This window comes from Phasianus colchicus, chromosome 5, assembly GCF_987193195.1.
Source record: "Phasianus colchicus chromosome 5, bPhaCol1.hap1.1, whole genome shotgun sequence".
Taxonomy (NCBI): domain Eukaryota; kingdom Metazoa; phylum Chordata; class Aves; order Galliformes; family Phasianidae; genus Phasianus; species Phasianus colchicus.
This window is the reverse complement of record NC_143440.1, coordinates 39,961,053-39,979,261: the sequence shown is the minus strand read 5'-3', so window position 1 is coordinate 39,979,261 and position 18,209 is coordinate 39,961,053. Positions and strand designations below refer to the sequence as shown.

The following is an 18,209-nucleotide window of genomic DNA, read 5'->3' as shown; positions in this document are numbered from 1 at the left end:
GTACAGCAGCTGGCAGGTGTCTGAAATGGAGTCTAGCCAGAACTACCGCACCAAGAGAGCATCTGTTCTTACTTGGAAACATTGAATTCCTATCAATCACAAGAACATATGCCAAAGATAGCCTATAAAATGTTGGAAGACCTGACCTCAGCTGAAGGTTTCTAGCCTTGCAAAAAGTCTAACTGTATCATGCAAAGTCAGTTCTTGAACTTCCAACTTGCCATAATTGACAAACTTCTCTTGGGTTGATGCACCTCTTCCAACTTTTACAGCAGGACAAATCCTGCTGTTCTTAAACTGCCAGCTGTTAACTGTTCTTAAACTATCTCTGGGTACCTTCCATGACAGATCCACGTTTCTATCATCAGTCAAATTAATCTGGTTTGCAAAAATCAAAGTATGTGGATAGGAAAATACTAGTGATGCCACTGTGAGTGGAGGTACTAACTGATTTATAAATGAGTCAGGAGAGTACTACAGACCTGTAGAAGTAAAGCTAGATGGGTCATTCAGCCCAAGATAAGAGTATGCAAAGGAGCACAAAATGTCCAACAAATTTGCTCACAGACTTTAAGCTTAAAACTAAGCAAAAGCTGCTGAAATGTATGAGAAGGTAAGGCTTGTAAACATACAGAATTGTGGAAAAGAGCTGAAGGAAAATAAATACTCTTATAGTATAAGAAGGTTGAAAGGGAAAGAAACAAGTGTATGCCATTCTTGGAATCAAGGAAAGAATGGACAAAGCATAAAGGAGAGGAAAAACTAAAGACTTAGTGATGTGAGAGTAAACTTCAGATGAGTCAGAGGAGAGCTTCCAGCAATTAATACTGAAGTAGCACAAACAAATGTACAAGGGGTGCTCTGAAAATAATGCCTTTTATTTTGATATGTTGGCCCGCAATGTCAGAGGCAGCTGTTGGTGGTATGGCAACAGAAGTTGAACCTTCCCACCAATATCCTGTTACGTGCTGTTGCTGTGTGACAGATGGCAGCAGAGGGGCAGTCTGACAGAATGGCATCTGACACAGGAGCGTGGATGAAGGAAAGATGTGTTGTTGAATTTCTACACCCCCAAAAAATGGCACCCATTGACATTTGTTGATGTTTGCTGAATGTTTATGAAGACCCAACAGAGGATGTGAGCACAGTGAGGTGATAGGGGATGTCTTTCATGGCACTGTCACTGCTGCTGAAACAAAGTCTCATTCCAGATGATTGTGTACAGCTGTCACACCATGAAATGAAGCATCTCACAGTTCATCTGTGTGAATTGGCTGATGGTGGTGACTGTGTTAAAGAGTAGTGTTTTGTAGCTGAGAATTTGCTCTATCAAATAGTGTTAATGTGCTCTGTCTGTTGTAGTTTCCATAGATATAAATAGGAGGCATTGCTTTCAGAGCAACCTATTTAGGCTTTTGTTAAACGTCTAGTGTTTATATATAGATAGCATAGACAAAGAGGTCCCTAGGTGGAAAATCTCTTGGCAGTGAAGGTAAATGGCTCACTGTGGTATACAGAATGTTCATTATTTATATGGCAGTCATGTCCAAACTATTTTGATTGTACATCCCTATCAGTAAAAGCATTTTGAGCATGCTCTCACTGATGCCTTGGGTCTGACTCTGCTGGACTCTGAAAATATTGCCTGATTTTCTGAGCTGATGTGCATCTGTTGTTCCCATCAATTTCAGCTGGAGATTCCAGGATGGGATCTCTGATAGAAATATTGTGAAGCCTGTTACAAACCAGTGAAACCAAACACTTTATTGTCATGAACTCAAAGAATGGCATAAAATCCAGTATGTCTGAGGAAGACTTCCTGTATGCTATTGTTTCTCTAGCATGCTGATGCACTTGTGTTAGAACTGTCTTGAGGAGAGATTTCTATTGTTTCCAGTGCTGACATTACACAGGGCAGTGTTGTGTGCTTCATCTGAAAGTGTACAGGCAGCAGGCCCTGAAGAAGGTAGTGGGACCCCTTCTGCTCATTTCAATAGATTCCAAGTACAGTTTTCTGTGAAGACAAATCGGTTAAAACACACTAGGGAACGAGATGAGTAAACCAGTAAGATGGATGTCTTCAGACAAAATCATACTTTTTGGTGCTACGACTTGAATTGATTCTCGACATCCCTTGCATTCCTTCGAGCAGATGTTTGTTAGGAAGTCTTTTCCCAGTTGTTGAAGTCTATGGAGAAAGAAAAATGATTTCTAATAACAGCTTGGACAAAAAATAGAAATGATTATTTGAAAGTAGTATTTCTACCTGGTTGTAGATGATATTGAACCTTTCATTAGAGCATTATCTTCGATCTAAAATATTAAATGTTGAACAGGACTAAAATAGCTGCACTCAGCCTATTGACTGGTAAAAATTTAGGTTCAGAAATTCTCGGAAGGTGGAAGGTTTTTTTACCCTGTGGTACTCTTATGAGTATGTAATTTATAACTTTTGAGTGTGATTTGAGAAATGCTGTACCTCTTTTTTCCTTTGATTAATCTCATTGTTTTAAGTTGTATAAGTGTATTTTTCATGTTTAGCACTGACATGATTTCCTTTTAAATGCCAGCTGTTTGAAAACTGCCTTTGAGGGATTTCAAGGAATCCTTTCTAGTTGCAGCAGATCAGGCTGCCAGGTAGGAGAGGCTGCTTCTCCTACATGTTCAGGTACATAGACGTAAGGCCAAGGAGTATTTCCTCATCTCAGGTAAGTGCCAGAGATCAGGAAGAATGGTGGTACTTAATGCGGTTTCTCAATTGCCTGGAATAAGGAAAGAGAGAGGCTTCAGTATTTGCTTTACTAATTAAGCTTCAATTTTTCTAAGGAGGAGTTTAAGTCAAAGGAAAATGCGTTACAAATCAAGAATTTTCTCACTGTTGAGCACCGTGTAAATCCAAGAAGATTAGTGTAATCCATCAGATTTGTTAGCTTGTCCTTTGGATTAACAAACTCAGCTAAAATCCAATTTATTTGTCCAATTTTATTTTCATTACAGGAGTTTGCAGACCAAAGACTAAAACAGATTAAAAATAACATTTCCTGCTTATCATTTTAGTCTTGTCATACAATGTTGCATTTTAAATTGCTAAGGAAATATTAGTTTTATTTTGGTGAACATGTGCCCATTTATTTTTACTAATGCACACAGGCTGCTGTGTTGTGATACTACTCCAGACCAGTCAGGTATACTGTCTGTGTATCAGTTTCAGTCAAGTGACGACACTTTCATCTGCACACGTTTATGTTCCTAACTTTTACTTTTTGTTGTACTAAAAAAGCACGGGTCCATTTTTATCAGAAGATTAATTTGTCTAGATCCAATTGGACTGAAATTGGAATTCAATTACAATGCACAAAAAGCTTAATTTTGTTACTAGTTATCTATCCAAACTGTCGAGGGTAGTTTTACTTAAAGCTGCAGAAAATGTGATTTTTCTTAAATCTGATTCTAACAAACCCATCCATCTATTCTTAAGAGAGTTGAACAGATTGCTTCTGTTTGTTCATGTCTTTCAGTATTTCAAACTAACTTGATGTACAGACTCAAATTTATTTTTATTCATGTTTTGTGAAAGTTAACCTGCTCTGATTTTTCAACTCCCAGATATTTATCAGCTGTCATTGAACACATCTTTGAACTGAACTAATTGAATAAACCAAAACATCTCCCTATATAAGGAAAAAAGGCCCTCACTATCAAAATAAGTTGTTGTTTTAACAAGCTGTGAATGTAGCTATTCGGACAGTCAGTTATATGAGCTCAGTGGTTTAATGTAAAATGCCAACAGAGGACACCTGTACTTCTTGCCCTATTCAAGTTGAATTCTAAACAGATTTTTTAGAAAATAAATAGTGAATATGGTTTTGCACTCCAGCTGCTGTACTTTACAGTCACATAAGTTTAAACTGCTGATACCAGTGGCTTGCACTTAATACATCCTATTCTGCATGTTCTGTGACAGGACTGTGGCTGTTGGCAGATGAAAGGAGAAGGTACCCCCAGTGTTTCCAATAATTGAAGCCAAGTTATCATTGCTGCTTGTTCCTCCGATGGGATGTGTATGTGGTTGCTCTATGAGATGAGTTGGTTCCATGCTGTTCACTAAAAGGGTTATTGAGGATCCAGAACTGAGTAGTTCTGTGCTCTGAGTAGTCTGAATGCTCGTATACATATTGCTCTGAAACCAGTACAAAATGTAATCCTCATCTCAATGTTGCTGGAAGCAATTTATTTCTGCCTGGAGGGAAGTGTGTTTTTGCAAGTTGATCCTGCTTTTATTTTTTTTCCTGCAGAGCATAAGGATAAGACTTAGAAAGTCCATTTCACATTCTTTTGGCCCAAAATTAGATTAGAATACAAGAATTCAGGTGATAAATGTTAAAAATGCTGCAAAAGCCAAGCTTGTAACACCAGTCCAGGACTGTTTTCTGCAGTGTCTCTTACATCTTCTACCATTCATAAAGAGATTAAATGAATGCATGCCAAGAGAAATGGCCTGCTCAGGTTTTCTTAATGTGCAGCCTGCATTCTCCTCTGCTTTGTGCCACCATCCCTTATTCTTGCCAGGTCATCTCCTTGTGTTCTCATAATACAGCTAGCTGAGTTTAGCTTGATTCTTCTCTATCTTCATCAATATGTACTGGCAGTGCTGTTGCCAGTCTCCAGGTGGTACCTGGTCCCGACAGCAAATATGCACGGAGCATGCCAGGAGATGGATGGTTATCTCTCAGCTTCGCACTCAGATGTCGGTACCTCCAAATGCCGGGTGCCTGCACTGTACCGTGAGCTCCCTCTCACTTCCGCTCTCAGCTTCTGCCCAAGCAGTGCCTTGTTCCTTCCCGGCTGGGTGCCCTCATGAGTATCTACTGCCAATGTCTTTTCTCCCGGCGCTCTCTGAGTCGGTTAATGCTGGAGCAGTTTCCAGTCAGCTGTTCTCAGTCAGTAACGTTTATAAGTCCATGCTGCTTTCCTTAAGTTTTTTTCCCAACGTCTTTTTAAAGAAGGGTTTGTAGGCAGTCAGCCCCGTGGCTGTGGGCGGTGAACAAGCGCCCCTCCTTCTCAGAAACCCGCTCCCTGCCTCCTGCCTGTCCTCCTTGCTGTCCCGCTGGGAGAGGACTCTTCGGGCCAGCCAAGTGGGCTCTGGAAGTTTCCTTCACACTTATTGAAAAGGCAGAGCTGCTGAAATATTTTCTCCTCAATGACGAGTCGCCTTCATTGCCATGTTTCCTTTCACCTGTACTTTGAAACGGAGCAAATTTTCAAGCCTCCACTTCTGCTCGTGGCGACAAACGCGAGGTCACAGTTTCTCCGAAGTAACTCGGAGGGGGTCCGCAGCGACGGGCTGCTTTAATCTGCGAGGCGTGGGGCCGGACGCGTTCGCCTCGGCTGCTAATGGAGGTCGGCTCCTGCTGTTCGCAGCCGCGGCCACTGAGGGGCGCCAAAGCCTCACGTTCGGGTCGGCCTGCAGCTGATCCGGGGAGAGCGGAGGAGCTGCGGTTGGCCTGGTGGGAGGGCTTGGAGGTGGTGGAAATGAACGGCAGGAGCTGGGCACTTGTCACCTTCTCAGAGGTTGGTTTCGTGGCTGCTCATTACAGCCCTTCCTCTCAGAAGCTTCAGGTCCCAACCGTTGAACGCAGGCTGCTGGGAACTTGCTGCAGCCTTTCACGTATCTTTGAGTATTTCCATGGGTGCATGGAGGAGGTAAGCAGAGTAAGTCTGCCATGCAGGGTTCCTCATGTCACTATGCCTCGTGGTACTTGGGCGTGCTGCCCTCTGTCACCATCATCCTTAAGGGGTGCCACAACCCTTTTCTTTTGCACATACTTATTTTCCATACCACTTTTAAATGTTCCATAGAACCTAGAGGGGGCCTTTCAAAGTCATATCCTTAAACAGTCCTCATTCTCTGAGAAGAATGGTCTTGGTTTTCAAGGGGTGAAGAAGCTACAGAACCATTCCATATAGATTATTGTACAGGCACATAGAAGGAGATGTGCCAGCATGACCCTGCTACTAGTAACTCTAGAGGAACACAGTAGGGACAGCTTGATATAGCAATACCCTACTGTGCCTGCTGCTGCAAGTACAGCCTCTACAGTAGGCAGCTTAATGGCCAGGTTGTGGATGGTCATGTTAGGAGAGTGGCAAAGGAGAGCCTTGAAAACAGCTCATCGTAGAGCCTCTTTGATCCTGTGTACTCTGGCTTCTCAGGTCTGAGCTGTTCTTGAGGGAGTTGGAAGGGACCTGGGGCAAAAACACTGTCCTGGGTGCCAGTGGTGAGTATAAAACATGGTTGGCATGCTAGTGAGACAGAAGCTTGGCAGCTGTGGTTGTTTTGTGCAGTGAAGAGCTTGTATGTGTAGTTGTGTACAGGGGAGTTGCTAACTCAAGCAAGACTGTGAATGACTCTAATTGTGAATGTGGCTCTGCCTCCTCTTTTTTTTTTATCTCAGTGGGAGGTTATACAGTGACAGTTGGACATGAGAATTCTGAGTATCTGACTGCAGCAGAGTATTACTTTTTAAATAGAGATCCTGAATTCCTCTACTTCTTGAGGAAACTCCCAAAAGCTGTAGAGATTATAGAAGTGGGAAGGGCAATCTGTGACTTCAGGCTTCCTACAGGTGCCACCTGATGTCACCAGTTTTTTTGTAGTTTTGAAACTCCCCTGCAATAAGGAGGTCCAGGAATATGGTGAGAGGGGAGAGTACTGATTTGTGTTCAGGGGATGAATATGGCAGCAAACTCTTTGGCAGCCTCATGAGCAGAGCACTAATATTCTTCAGTCCTGTAGTTTTCAGAGCACCACTAAGTGCTTAAGTGTATTTTTAAATGTCCCACTGTCCTATAAACCTTAAGTCCTGAACTGACTGGTGAGAGCCCCATTGCATAGAATTGAGCTGCATGATACTGCAAGGTCATACTGGGTCATCAGCTTGCAGATGTAAAACTTTAATGATTTTACAAAGTTTCAAAGCTGAAATTCCTTTATGATTCTCTGGCACTGTGAATTTTTCCTTTTTTTTTTTTTGTTAACTGATTAAAATCTTATGAGCAGTATTCTCTGCAGATCACCTATTTAGCCCATGGTGGAAAGAGATTTCCAAAGCTGTAAATGCTGGGCAAAAATCTCACAGTTCTGTGCAGTTCAACCTTTGCAGAACCTGACACTCACAAAATACTTTTTACCCTATATCTGGAAAGGACAGCGTGCTTGTGTATCACATGAGGACTCAGAAGCCCTTCTGGTCCATTAGTTACCATAAGGGAATGTTAAACAACCTTCAAAATGAGATAATACTTTAAAACGAGCAAGTCAGAGACTTTAGTAGATCTCCAAATTACTGACACTAGCTTTTTTTTTTTCATTTGGAGATTTTTTTCACTTAGAAGGACTGTGAGATGATGTAGAGAAGATTCACTTTGAAAATACAAGTCAGATAAGAGTTATTATTTCCTATTGGTACTGTTTGGTAGTGTCTTTGTGAGTGGCTACATTTCTGCACATCTTCTCTCCTACACTCTTCCCCTTCCAATCCCAACCATGCCATGGCTGCATCCTGCTTTCCTATGCCAGAAGGAAAAAAAGTAATGAGAGCAATGGAAAACATGGTAAGAAAGTCAGTTGCTGAAGAAAAGGAATATAATTAACATCAGTCAGCATAACTTTATGAAAACTAGGTGTTGTCAAACAAACTTGACCTTAAGAATGTAATCTCAAACAAATGGATTGCTAAAGACTATTGCCTAAATGTAATGTATTTTCATTAAGCATTTGACTTAGTGCAGAATGATAGTCTGACTAAAAAATTAGTATTACACAATGTCACTGCAGTGTCTGTTAAATGGATTAAGAACTAGTTAGCTAAGAGAGCTCGAAGGGAAGTATCACTGAATGAGAGTACCCTAGGAATTCAGCAAGAACTGATAACAAGTTCAGTGTTACTCAACAGGTTTATCTGCGACTAGGAAGTAACTAAACCACATCTGAGTTTCACATTTCGCAAGTTACAAGGCTGATAGGGTGATAAATAATTAGAAAAACTTTATGTGAAGTGAGTAGTATCATAAGGAATATCTAATTCTAACAGTCATATACAAAGTAGTACTGTTGGGTGCAGATATTGCGTCTTGCAGCCTTCCGTTTTGTGGCAGTGCACTAAAAAAAGGCTATTGTATTCCTTAGATTTGATGCAAGGATAGGAAATGGAGTGACTTTTAACCTTCATAAATGGCATTGACATGCTTCTAGTTGCATACAGCATAAAAGGAGGTAGCAAAAATGAAGAGAACAGAGCAGAAGCACCAAGATGGCTTGGGATGATAACTTGGAATGAGCAACTCAGTATATTTTCAGTTACTCAAGAACTGAGAGGTGACTTTCTTGGTGTAGACATTTCTTCATGAAGAAAAAATACCACGTGTATTTCTTAACACTGTGATGAGAGAACCTTTCAAAGTAATAGGAAACAACATCTAGATGCTAGAGCAGTTAATATTAAAACTTCTAAGTGCAGTTTATATTAAAAATAAGGCATCTTTTCTTCAGTAGCAAGAATGATTAATTATTGGAAAGACTAGCAAGGATGTTGTGTCCATCCAGTGACTTAATGAAAGATTCATTTTAACTCATTACTGTTGTGCTCAAAGTGTAATTCTGTGGAAGGAACAAGGTCTTGTTGCCCTTGAATGTAACTCTGAAGTGAATAACGTGCTGAAGAGATTCCTATTGACTTTGTCCTTGAGTCATATTAAGCTCATACACAGCCCAGCAGTGTCCCTCTGTGCCGATATTCAAAAAGAACAAGTTGGATGGCTAAGTGATGCCTTGAGTTGCATATATCTTGCGGCTTCTAGCCATGCAAAGAAGACTTCTGTTAACAGCTAAGGCTTTATTTTCAGCCTGTCGTCTTCAGTCAGCTTGCCAACTCTATCCAACCTATTGTATTTCAAACTCGGCATGTGTGGGACAACTTGGGGATCAGACCCAGCCAGCACAGGTTCATGAAAGGCAGATCCTGCTATACCAACCTAATCTTCTATGACTGAGTTACCTGCGTGGTGGAAGAGGGAAAGGCTGTTGACATAGTGTCAAAGGCTTTGCTGATGTCTGGGTAGACTGTCATCCACAATATTCTCCTAGAGAAGCTGGCAGTCCATGGCTTGGACAGGTGTGCTCTTTGCCGGGTAAACAACTTTGGCTGGAGGGCTGTGACCAGAGAGTGGTGGTGAATGAAGTTAAATTCAGCTGGTCACAGGTGGTATTCCCAGGGGTCAATACAGGGGCCTGTCCTGTTTAACATCCTTATTGATGACCTAGAAAAGGGGATTGAGTACACCTTCAGTAAGTCTGCAGATGACACCAAGCTGGGTGGAAGTGTTGGTCTGCATGGGGGTAGGAAGGCCCTACAGAGGGGTCTGGACAGTCTGGATCAAAGGCTGAGGCCAGTGGGATGAAGTTCAACAAGGCCAAGTGCCAGGTCCTGCACTTTGGTCGCAACAGCCTTATGCAGCACTACAGGATTGGGGCAGAGTAGCTGGAAGACTGTGTGGAAGAAATGGACTTAGGGGTGTTAGCTGATGCTCAACTCAACGCGAGTCAGCAATGTGTCCAAGTAGCCAAGAAGGACAATGATATCCTGGCTTGTATTAGAAATAGTATAGCCAGCAGGGGCAAGGAAGTGATCATCCGTCTGTGCTCAGCTGTGGTCAGGCTGCACCTTGAGTACTGTTTGGTTTTGGGCTCCTCACTACAGGAAAGATATTGAGGCCCTGGAGTGCGTCCAGAGAAAGGTAACTAAGCTGGTGAGGTGTCTGCGGCACAAATCTTATGAAGAATGGCTGAGGAAACTAGGGTTGTTTAGTCTGGAGAAAAGGAGGCTCAGGAGAGACCTTATTGCTCTCTACAACTATCTGGAAGGAGGTTGTAGTGAGGGTCAGCTCCTTCTCCTACATAACTAGTGATAGGACTAGGGGGAATGGCCTCAAGTTGCATCAGGGGAGATACAGGATTGGACATTAGCAAAAATTTCTTCCCTGGAAGAGTAGTCAGGTATTGGAACAGGCTGCCCAGGGGGATGCTTGAGTCACCACCCATGGAGGTGTTCAAGAAATGTTTAGATGTTGTACTGAGGGACATGGTTTAGTGGGGAAATATTGGTGGTAGGTGGACATCTGGACTGCGGATCATCTTGGAGATCTTTTCCAGCCTTAGTGATTCTGTGATTCTGTAATTCTAATTTGCTTGGTCTACATTGCTCTAGATCCCTCATTATCCATGTAGGTTGAAAATAAGCTATTTCTCTTCTTCCCTGCAGGCTACTTGGTAGAAATCAATATGAGGTGATGAGGGAAATGAAAACAGTGCCATGGAAATCTCAGTAGATCTAAGTAGTAAAGATGTCTGCTGTTTTTACCTTCTTTGCTTCCATGGATTTGCAGATTCAATGGAGAGAAAAACTGAAAATACTCAGAGGCTTTGGATGAAACTCAGGAAAGATGGGAAACAGACAAACAAGCACATGAAGATGTAAAATGTATGAAGGAGAAAGAACTGTATGTCAAGGATATGGGGAGGTCTTTATAGTAAGATATCCCATTAGAGGATTTCAAGTGACTGAGCAAAACCCTTTTGCAACCAAAGCAACTGTTTGAACAACCAGAATCATAAGCTTGTGTGTGGTCTGCATCAAAGAACTGCAGCACCATCCTGTCTTTCATATTGCAGACATGTGTTTATGTCCCTTACTCTGTTTTTGTTCTTCCAGTGAATTTGAATTCACAGAACTGAGGCCACAGTTGATTCTATTGTATATACTAGTGCTACTTTCCTGGCAGTAACCCTGTATTCCCACAGTGGTTATCACTGGGGTCAGTGACCCTTGCAACTATTTTGTGCCCTTTACCCTTGCCTTCATTCCACTGTAATGGCCCCACCACTGATTTAATAGCATTAATGCTTTAAGCCTTTACCAAATCATTCTACTCCCATTGGCCCTCCTTTTTCATCTTAATTTGGCTGGAAGAAATGGCAGCTCTTTCTTGCTGTTCGCTAATGAACCTAGAGCATGCAGGAAGAATGGCCTCATAAAGACTTCTGTAAGCTCAGTTCAGACCAGTACCTGACTAGAGCAACTTTAAGGTTGGCTACGAAAATAATGTCTGTGACAGAAAACAAAGGGTCTCTCTGAATGAATACTTTTTCTTAGATATGTTCATTTTCTGAAATCTGCTGAATTATTTTGATTCATATCTTTTTGTTTCACATGTGATTAAACCAGGACTCTGAGAAACCTTGTCAGAGGGAAAGAGGTATCTTTGGATTGTAGGATAGCCAGTATCCAAGAAGTCAGGGTTCTTCTAGGGGATACTGCAAATATTTACAGGGACAATATTTATCTGGGATCTTCCACAGCCTAGTGCTGTAGCAGACACAGGACTGAATCTTTGCCAGAAGTGCACTTATTAATTCACAGAGTGAAAGAGTTCCAACAAGAGAGACTGTTCCCAGAAGAAATTACACCAATCAAGACATTTAGCATTGCTGGGGGAGAGCCAAGTTTAAGTCTTCAATCTAGAAAGATAGACCAGAAACTTTAACCCAAATCTCTAACATCCATGTAGGTCTCCTCCTACATGCAGGCTTCTGTATTGCCCGCTGCAAATCAGGGATCCCTAGCAAGTGTTTCACAAGTACAGTGTGGTCCTTCAGAACATTTCCATTTCAACAAAAGGAGTATTTCCCAACAAAGCTGGTTATGCCAAGGAGAGAGGGGGATAAAAAAAAGCCATGAGCGATTATATGGATAAGGTGCTGACAAGAAGGCAAAGAAAGAGATGTTAAGGAGATAATTAGCTAGTTGCCAAGCATGGGCAGGCTTGTGGCAGCTGCTTAAGATGTGCTTCTGTTCTGATTGCAGGTGTCTTCCATACTTGAGCTGCAGTGTAGCAAATGCAGGAAGCTTACTTAGGGTCAAGGAGGGAGTTGGAAAGTTTGCATTCTCTCTTGAATGCTAATATGTTCCTACAAAAGACCACACGCCCTTCTTTTGGCTGTTTCCTTTCTGTGTGGAGGGAGAATGTTGATTGATGTGTTGTGCTTTCATGTATAGACATGAACTTTGAGTTTTGGACTGTGTAGAAGCAAGTACTGCCATTATGTTTGCTCTGCTTTTCCTGTTTTCAGTGCTGTTGTTTTGGAGCAGCTCATAAAGCCATTTGTTTCAGATACGTGGTCACTTCCCATCTCTGCTAATTTGAACCAGGGCTGCTAATTAGTGCTATCAAGAGATATCTGACTAGATTACTAATTCATCACCTTCTACTTCCTAGAATTATTGTGGTGCCTGATGGTAACTGGAAGGGTTCATTCTTTCTAGACACTTGGTATTGCTTGATCTAAATACAAGACCATTTCTATATCACCAGTTTTCATGCAGCTCCAGTACTGCTTGGAAAGCATTCTCAAATAGCTGTCTGGCCTTTGGAGTGAGTTTGACCTACTCTATTGCCAGTGGACATCTGGATCAGAATTACAGCTGGCATTGACTGGTCCCCTTAACAGCTGTGTTGGCTAAAAAAAAAAAAACAAACAAAAAAACAAAAAACCCAGGGCTTAATCAGACAGTTAGGTAATTAGAAACATCTGCTGTCATGTATACCTCAAGAGTCTAAAGAAATGGATGCAAAGAATCCTCTTGCACTTCAAGAAATAATAATTCCAAAGGAGCAAGTGTGACTTAGAAAATATTTCCTTTTCCCTGAGAAACACCCCTGGGGATATTGCAGGATTTTGCTGAGGTTTCTGAGCACCTGCTCTGTACTCCTGGTGGGTCTTGTAAAGCCAGGATGCCTGCGGGAGATGTAGACCTTTCTGTGGCTTTTTCACCATCCACATAATGGTTTGTCATGAATATGTTTCCACTGTACACTCTTGTATTTCTGATTGAGGAAACAGGCAATATAGCTGGAATTCCGGAATGTAGACAAGATGATTAGACTGGCAGCTATCTGCAGCTTATGTTTCTCTAGATTGCTCTCTACAGCTTTCAAAGAAGTGGTCAGTCAGTGATATGTTGCAGGTTTTGCAAAGCAGCTGTGCAGAATTTTTGGAAAAATTCTGAGCATACCAGGAAGTTATTTCCTGACTCCAATTTTAGATGATGTAAAGTAGAACAATTCAGTTGGAAGGCACCTTCACAGATCTTTATGTCCAACTACCTGAACAATTCAGGGCCAACCAGAAGTTGTCCAAATGCCTCTTGAACACTGATAAGCATGAGGCATCAGCCACCTCTCTGGGAAGTCTGTTGCAGTGTTAGACCACTCTTCACAATAACAAACTTCTCCTTTTGAAGTTTTGAATCTCCCCTGGCACATCTTTATGCTGTTCCCACATATGCACAACTTGTCATCAGTTCCCAGAGAGATCACCTCTCTTCATTTCCCCTGGAAGGGGAATATAACTCTAAAGCTTAAGCTGGAATTTAAAGTCTCTTCTCTCTATTCTCCAAATTGAGCATGAAAAAACAGATTATTTTTTTTTAAGTCAGAAAATCTGATATTGAAATTATTCTAAGCAAAGAAAGAAGAGTGGAGATTGATCACAGCATCTGTATTCTACCTTTTCAATGTTGTCAGTTTCTTACAATTTTTTTCCATTCCCTCTCTTTCCCATTGCTCTCTGGTGAAAATGAAGAAGATTCACAGCTGTGCTTATGGTCTTAGAGCACTTTGAAATCAACACTGTAAAGTGAAGCTGTATTTTCTTTTAAATGTTTCTTCTTAGTGAAGACTTCTGAAGACCTTAGCAAAGATCTTTGTAAAGCAGAGTATCTTTTGCTTGCTGCTTGTCCAATAAATTGTGAAAAATGAAGTCTAGTTAGCAACAGCCTTAGTCTGAATGGCCCCGAATGAGGCTTTGGGTATGAAGTGTATTAAGCCTTTATCTCTGAAAGCAGAACAATTCTGTGTGTGTTGCGCTGGCACTGCTTAACAGTCCAGAATCAGTTTTTATAAGCAGCTTATTTCTATTTTAGCAGTATGCAAAAATAGGTGAGACCTCAAGCCCACAGTTTAGAGCAAATCAGGACAGTTGTGTGAATTGTCAGTTGATAAATGTTAAGAACAAGAGCCCTTCTCTGTCAAGGTGGACATGACAGTGGTGGCTCAGATGAGGCTGTCTGGCGGCTGCCCTTCAAGGAGGTTCTTGTACAAGCAGCAGGCAGTGGCACTGTAGGAGAGGATGGGACTGGAAGGAACATGGCTATTGGCTCAGCTTGATAGTGTACCTTAGGACCAGTTTCCTGTCCTGACTTCATTTGGGTGAGAAGGGAGGATAGGCAGTATTCTAATTTGAACAAGGGCTATGAGATTCAGACCTTGTTGGCAGGTGTACGCAAGGATGGAATTAAATCCCTAACTATACTTTAAGAAATTGACTCCTGCATCCACAAAAGAGGAGTAATAACACACTAGTGCATTTTATTCTTAGAGACACTAAAATCCATGTCATGCTTTGGTTTTAAAAATGTCTATTCTCACACGCTGTGTCCATCACCTAGAATGAGACATCAACTTTGACCCATGGTCTGGCCATCAGATGCCAATTATGATACTTAAATCCTTCTGTCTAGAAGATTGTCCTCATTAGAGGACTATATTGTAACCTCCTTGTGTTTAATTGAAGAGAAATTTACTTAAAAATGTGAGACATAGTGCTGACCCAAGAATGGCCCTAGGGCACCTTTTTCAGAAAAGCAAATTATGGCATTGAATAGCGCTTTTCTTCTCTTATGAGTTAGTGTGTCTATAGTTTTTGACTGTGTCTATTAAGCAAGGCATTGGCTATTGAAATTGAAATGCAGCACAAATATGGCAAGAAGGTGCTATTCCAAGAGAAGATGGTAATTATCTGCTGAGACATGAGCAATCAGATCAGTTCTCTGCAGCTGAGTGTTTCAAAACATTGCTTATTTGTTCACTTCAACAACTGAAAAATACTTTCTGCCCGATGACACCACTTGTACTAAATTCTCTGGTAGTTCCTGATCATTCCTCCGAATGTAGATTCTCTCTCATTATCTTTCTGGATTCATGTTCTTAGGACTCTGTTCTCTGTGGACAACTTCATTGTCTGTTTTCTTTCAGCCCCTTCTCGACTTCCAAATACTTGTGCCTTTCCACATAGCATGTCTGAAATACTTTCTGATCTTCTTTATGAAGTTTCTTTGAATATTTGTGATCACTCTCAACACACCTGTCTTCTAATGAATAATGCAGGATGTTGAAGTCCTAAAAGGAGATGGCAATAATGTCTTAACTGTAGAGAGTCATTCTGTGTATCTTTTTCCTGTTTCCTTTTTCCTTCCCATTGTGTTATGTACTCACGACCTCATTAACTGGGTATTGCTGACTTGAGAAATTTTCTTCCTGAAGGATTGTACTTTTGCTTGTTTCAGTGATAGATCTAGCAAGCTGGGTATGGTAAATAAAGCATAATGCCCAAAGCATTATTTTCCTTGGATTCCTGAGATGCCGAAGGTCAGGCACTAGTGGTATAGTGCCGCTATAATGCTGCCAGCCATGACCTCACCATCCCCTTTTAAACTCAGTCTAATGCCAGATGAGAATGGGGGTTTTGGGTCTGTGAATACAAGCATCTCCTTCTCCTGTTGCACTCAACTCCTTCAGCTAACCAGTTTTAAAATGTAATCACTGAGTTTTTTCCCCTCCTGAGTTCCTGCTAGATCTTTTTTTTTCTCTATCCCACAGTCCTTGTGCTACCAGATCAGTATAGTGCCCCGAGGAGAGAAGTTTATTTTCCTATTTGAGGCACTTTCAGCCCAGTTACTGCTTTTTAAAGGCAGTTAAAATGGTCTATAAATCATATATTGAATGGAGTCTTCATCAGTTATGTTTTTTATTAACACTCATAGTCCCTAGTGTGTTCTCAGCTTTATAAAGAGACTACAGATGTTATACTATTGATATCGGTTGGTTTGCTTAGCAACAGGGATATTAATACATTAGTTTAAGAACCTATATATTAGTTTAGCAAAAGGAATCCATAAGTGATAGTTGTAAAACGTTCCATTTCAGCTTTAGTGAGTGAACGGTCTTGTTTTTCCTCAATTTTGCACTGGGAACATAATACAATACTTCTATCTTCTGCCTCAAAGATTTTTGCCTTATAAGAAGTACTGGAATCACAATAGAACACTTTCACCTTTTGTCTCAAAAGACATTTTCCTTGGGTTCCACATACGTTGTTTTTTAAAAAGCAGCTCACTGTGACTTAATCAGCAGTGGAAATCTTCCAAACTAGGGAGAAGTGAATGAAAGTGAGTCAAAGGTTTCAGTCATGAAGCTGATGGTGAAACAAGAGGGAGAAGTAGGTGGGCACTCTACCACCCTAGATACCACCAAGCATGCCCAAAGGCACATTTTCACATATCTGTGAGACCTTGAAAAGAGTGAATGTGTATGCCAAAGTACTGCATATGGATGTCTGAACTGTATAAGTGTGCTGTATAAGTCTGAACTCTGAGAAGATGCACTTGCTTGTCAAGTTGCCTGGTGCACATCATGAGGAATAAAGGAACACTGCTTTCTAAAACCACACTGGAGTTAGTTTGCTTCCCGGGTTTTGAATGACACTGTGGATACTAAGGATGGAGTTGGTCTTAAACTGTTCAATGTGGTTGTTTCCTCCCCACTTCCTGTTAGTTTCAAGGGCTCCTTGTTCCTGAAAAACATGTTAATGCCATTGCCTCCTCTTTGATGTCTAACTGTTTTGACAGTAGTTTTCTACCTCTGTCAGTCCTGTGCTACTTTTATTTCCTATGCTGATGATTTTGACTGAAATATAAGCTGTTAATGGATTTCTCCAAAGGGAAGACTTTGCACTTCGTATCACCTCTCAGTATCGCTTTTGTTGTTACAGTGACCTATGAAACATTATTTGTACTTTAATTGGTGGTCTATAACAAGGGAGTTAAACAGATTTTGGGACTGTAGTTCAATCAGATAATTGAACAATGAAAATCCAATGGAAAACTCTGACCTTTGATGAGCTCCTTATAAAAGGTTGTTGTTGGTATAATTTGCCTTCAGCATTTACAGGAACGCAGTGCCAGAGCTTACCAGATCTGAGGTTTCCAGTTTAGAGAAAAGATGAAACTGTATTTATGAGTGGTAAATCTAAATCAACCAAGCAAGACAGAGGAGTTCATGGAGCTAGCCTGAGGAGTCAATGTCAGAGATGGAGCATTGCAACTGCTGATTTTGCTCAACCTGTGTGCCTCTATCTAGTATAGTAACTGTGTAATCCTGTCTTGCCTCTGTGGGGTGGTGTTGATAGCACTAGCAAATGGCTGAGTTTCCAGCAGACTGCTAGTGAGAGCCTTTAGGTAGGTAAAATCTGATTTGTCCAACCCTATGGAAGCTAACTGCAAGCTGAAAGATTTGCTGATTGCGTTGTTTGCTATGTTATATTCCACTGTGATTGGGCTTAAAATATAATCTTAATAACCTGATCCTCAGAAGTACTACCAAGCATTTGAGCAACATCACTCCTTGTACACATAGATTCTTTTTCCTCACATGGATCTTGATGATTTCCACTCATTCTCAATTCTCACTGTTGACTGTCACATATCATTTCAAGAGCTAACCCCATCTCTGACTGCAGCTATTCTTTATCAGCCCCTTTGCCTTTACCACTTCCATTTGTAATTTAAACACCCTAATTTAATAGGTTTGTCTCATTATTTTGATTAATCATATTAACTCATATTAATTAAGAGATGGATTTAGGTAATGACAGAGGTTAATGGAGTCAGTTTTCACTTTCCCCTGGTTTTTCAGGGGAGGGGGCACAGAGGGGTAGAAACAGAAAATAAAAAGAGAGTAAGAGGAGGAAAAAAAAAAGAGAAACTATTGGGGGGGAAATCTGAGTTAGCAATCAGAAATTCCCTGCTAATTGAATGTCTGATTTTATTAATGATGAAATTTATAAAGGTCCTTAAGAAAAGAAAAGAATTTAGCCAGTTCAGCAGTTAAGTGTGAATATTAACTAACTCTGAGATAAAAGGTAAAATATCCATTTTCTTTTCTTTTCTCTACTTCTTTAAATAAAAAGCTCTCTTTGACATTTCATCCCATTAGAGCTTTAGCTTCCTTTGCCGTCCATTTCTAAATGGCTGGAG

At 41.0% G+C, this 18,209-nt stretch overlaps 1 protein-coding gene across 13 annotated transcripts in view; it reads left to right on the top strand.

The window, feature by feature from the left end:
* Window positions 1–18,209, top strand: part of LOC116228972 (uncharacterized) — a 155,598-nt gene that overhangs the window by 24,420 nt on the left and 112,969 nt on the right. The window lies entirely within an intron of this gene.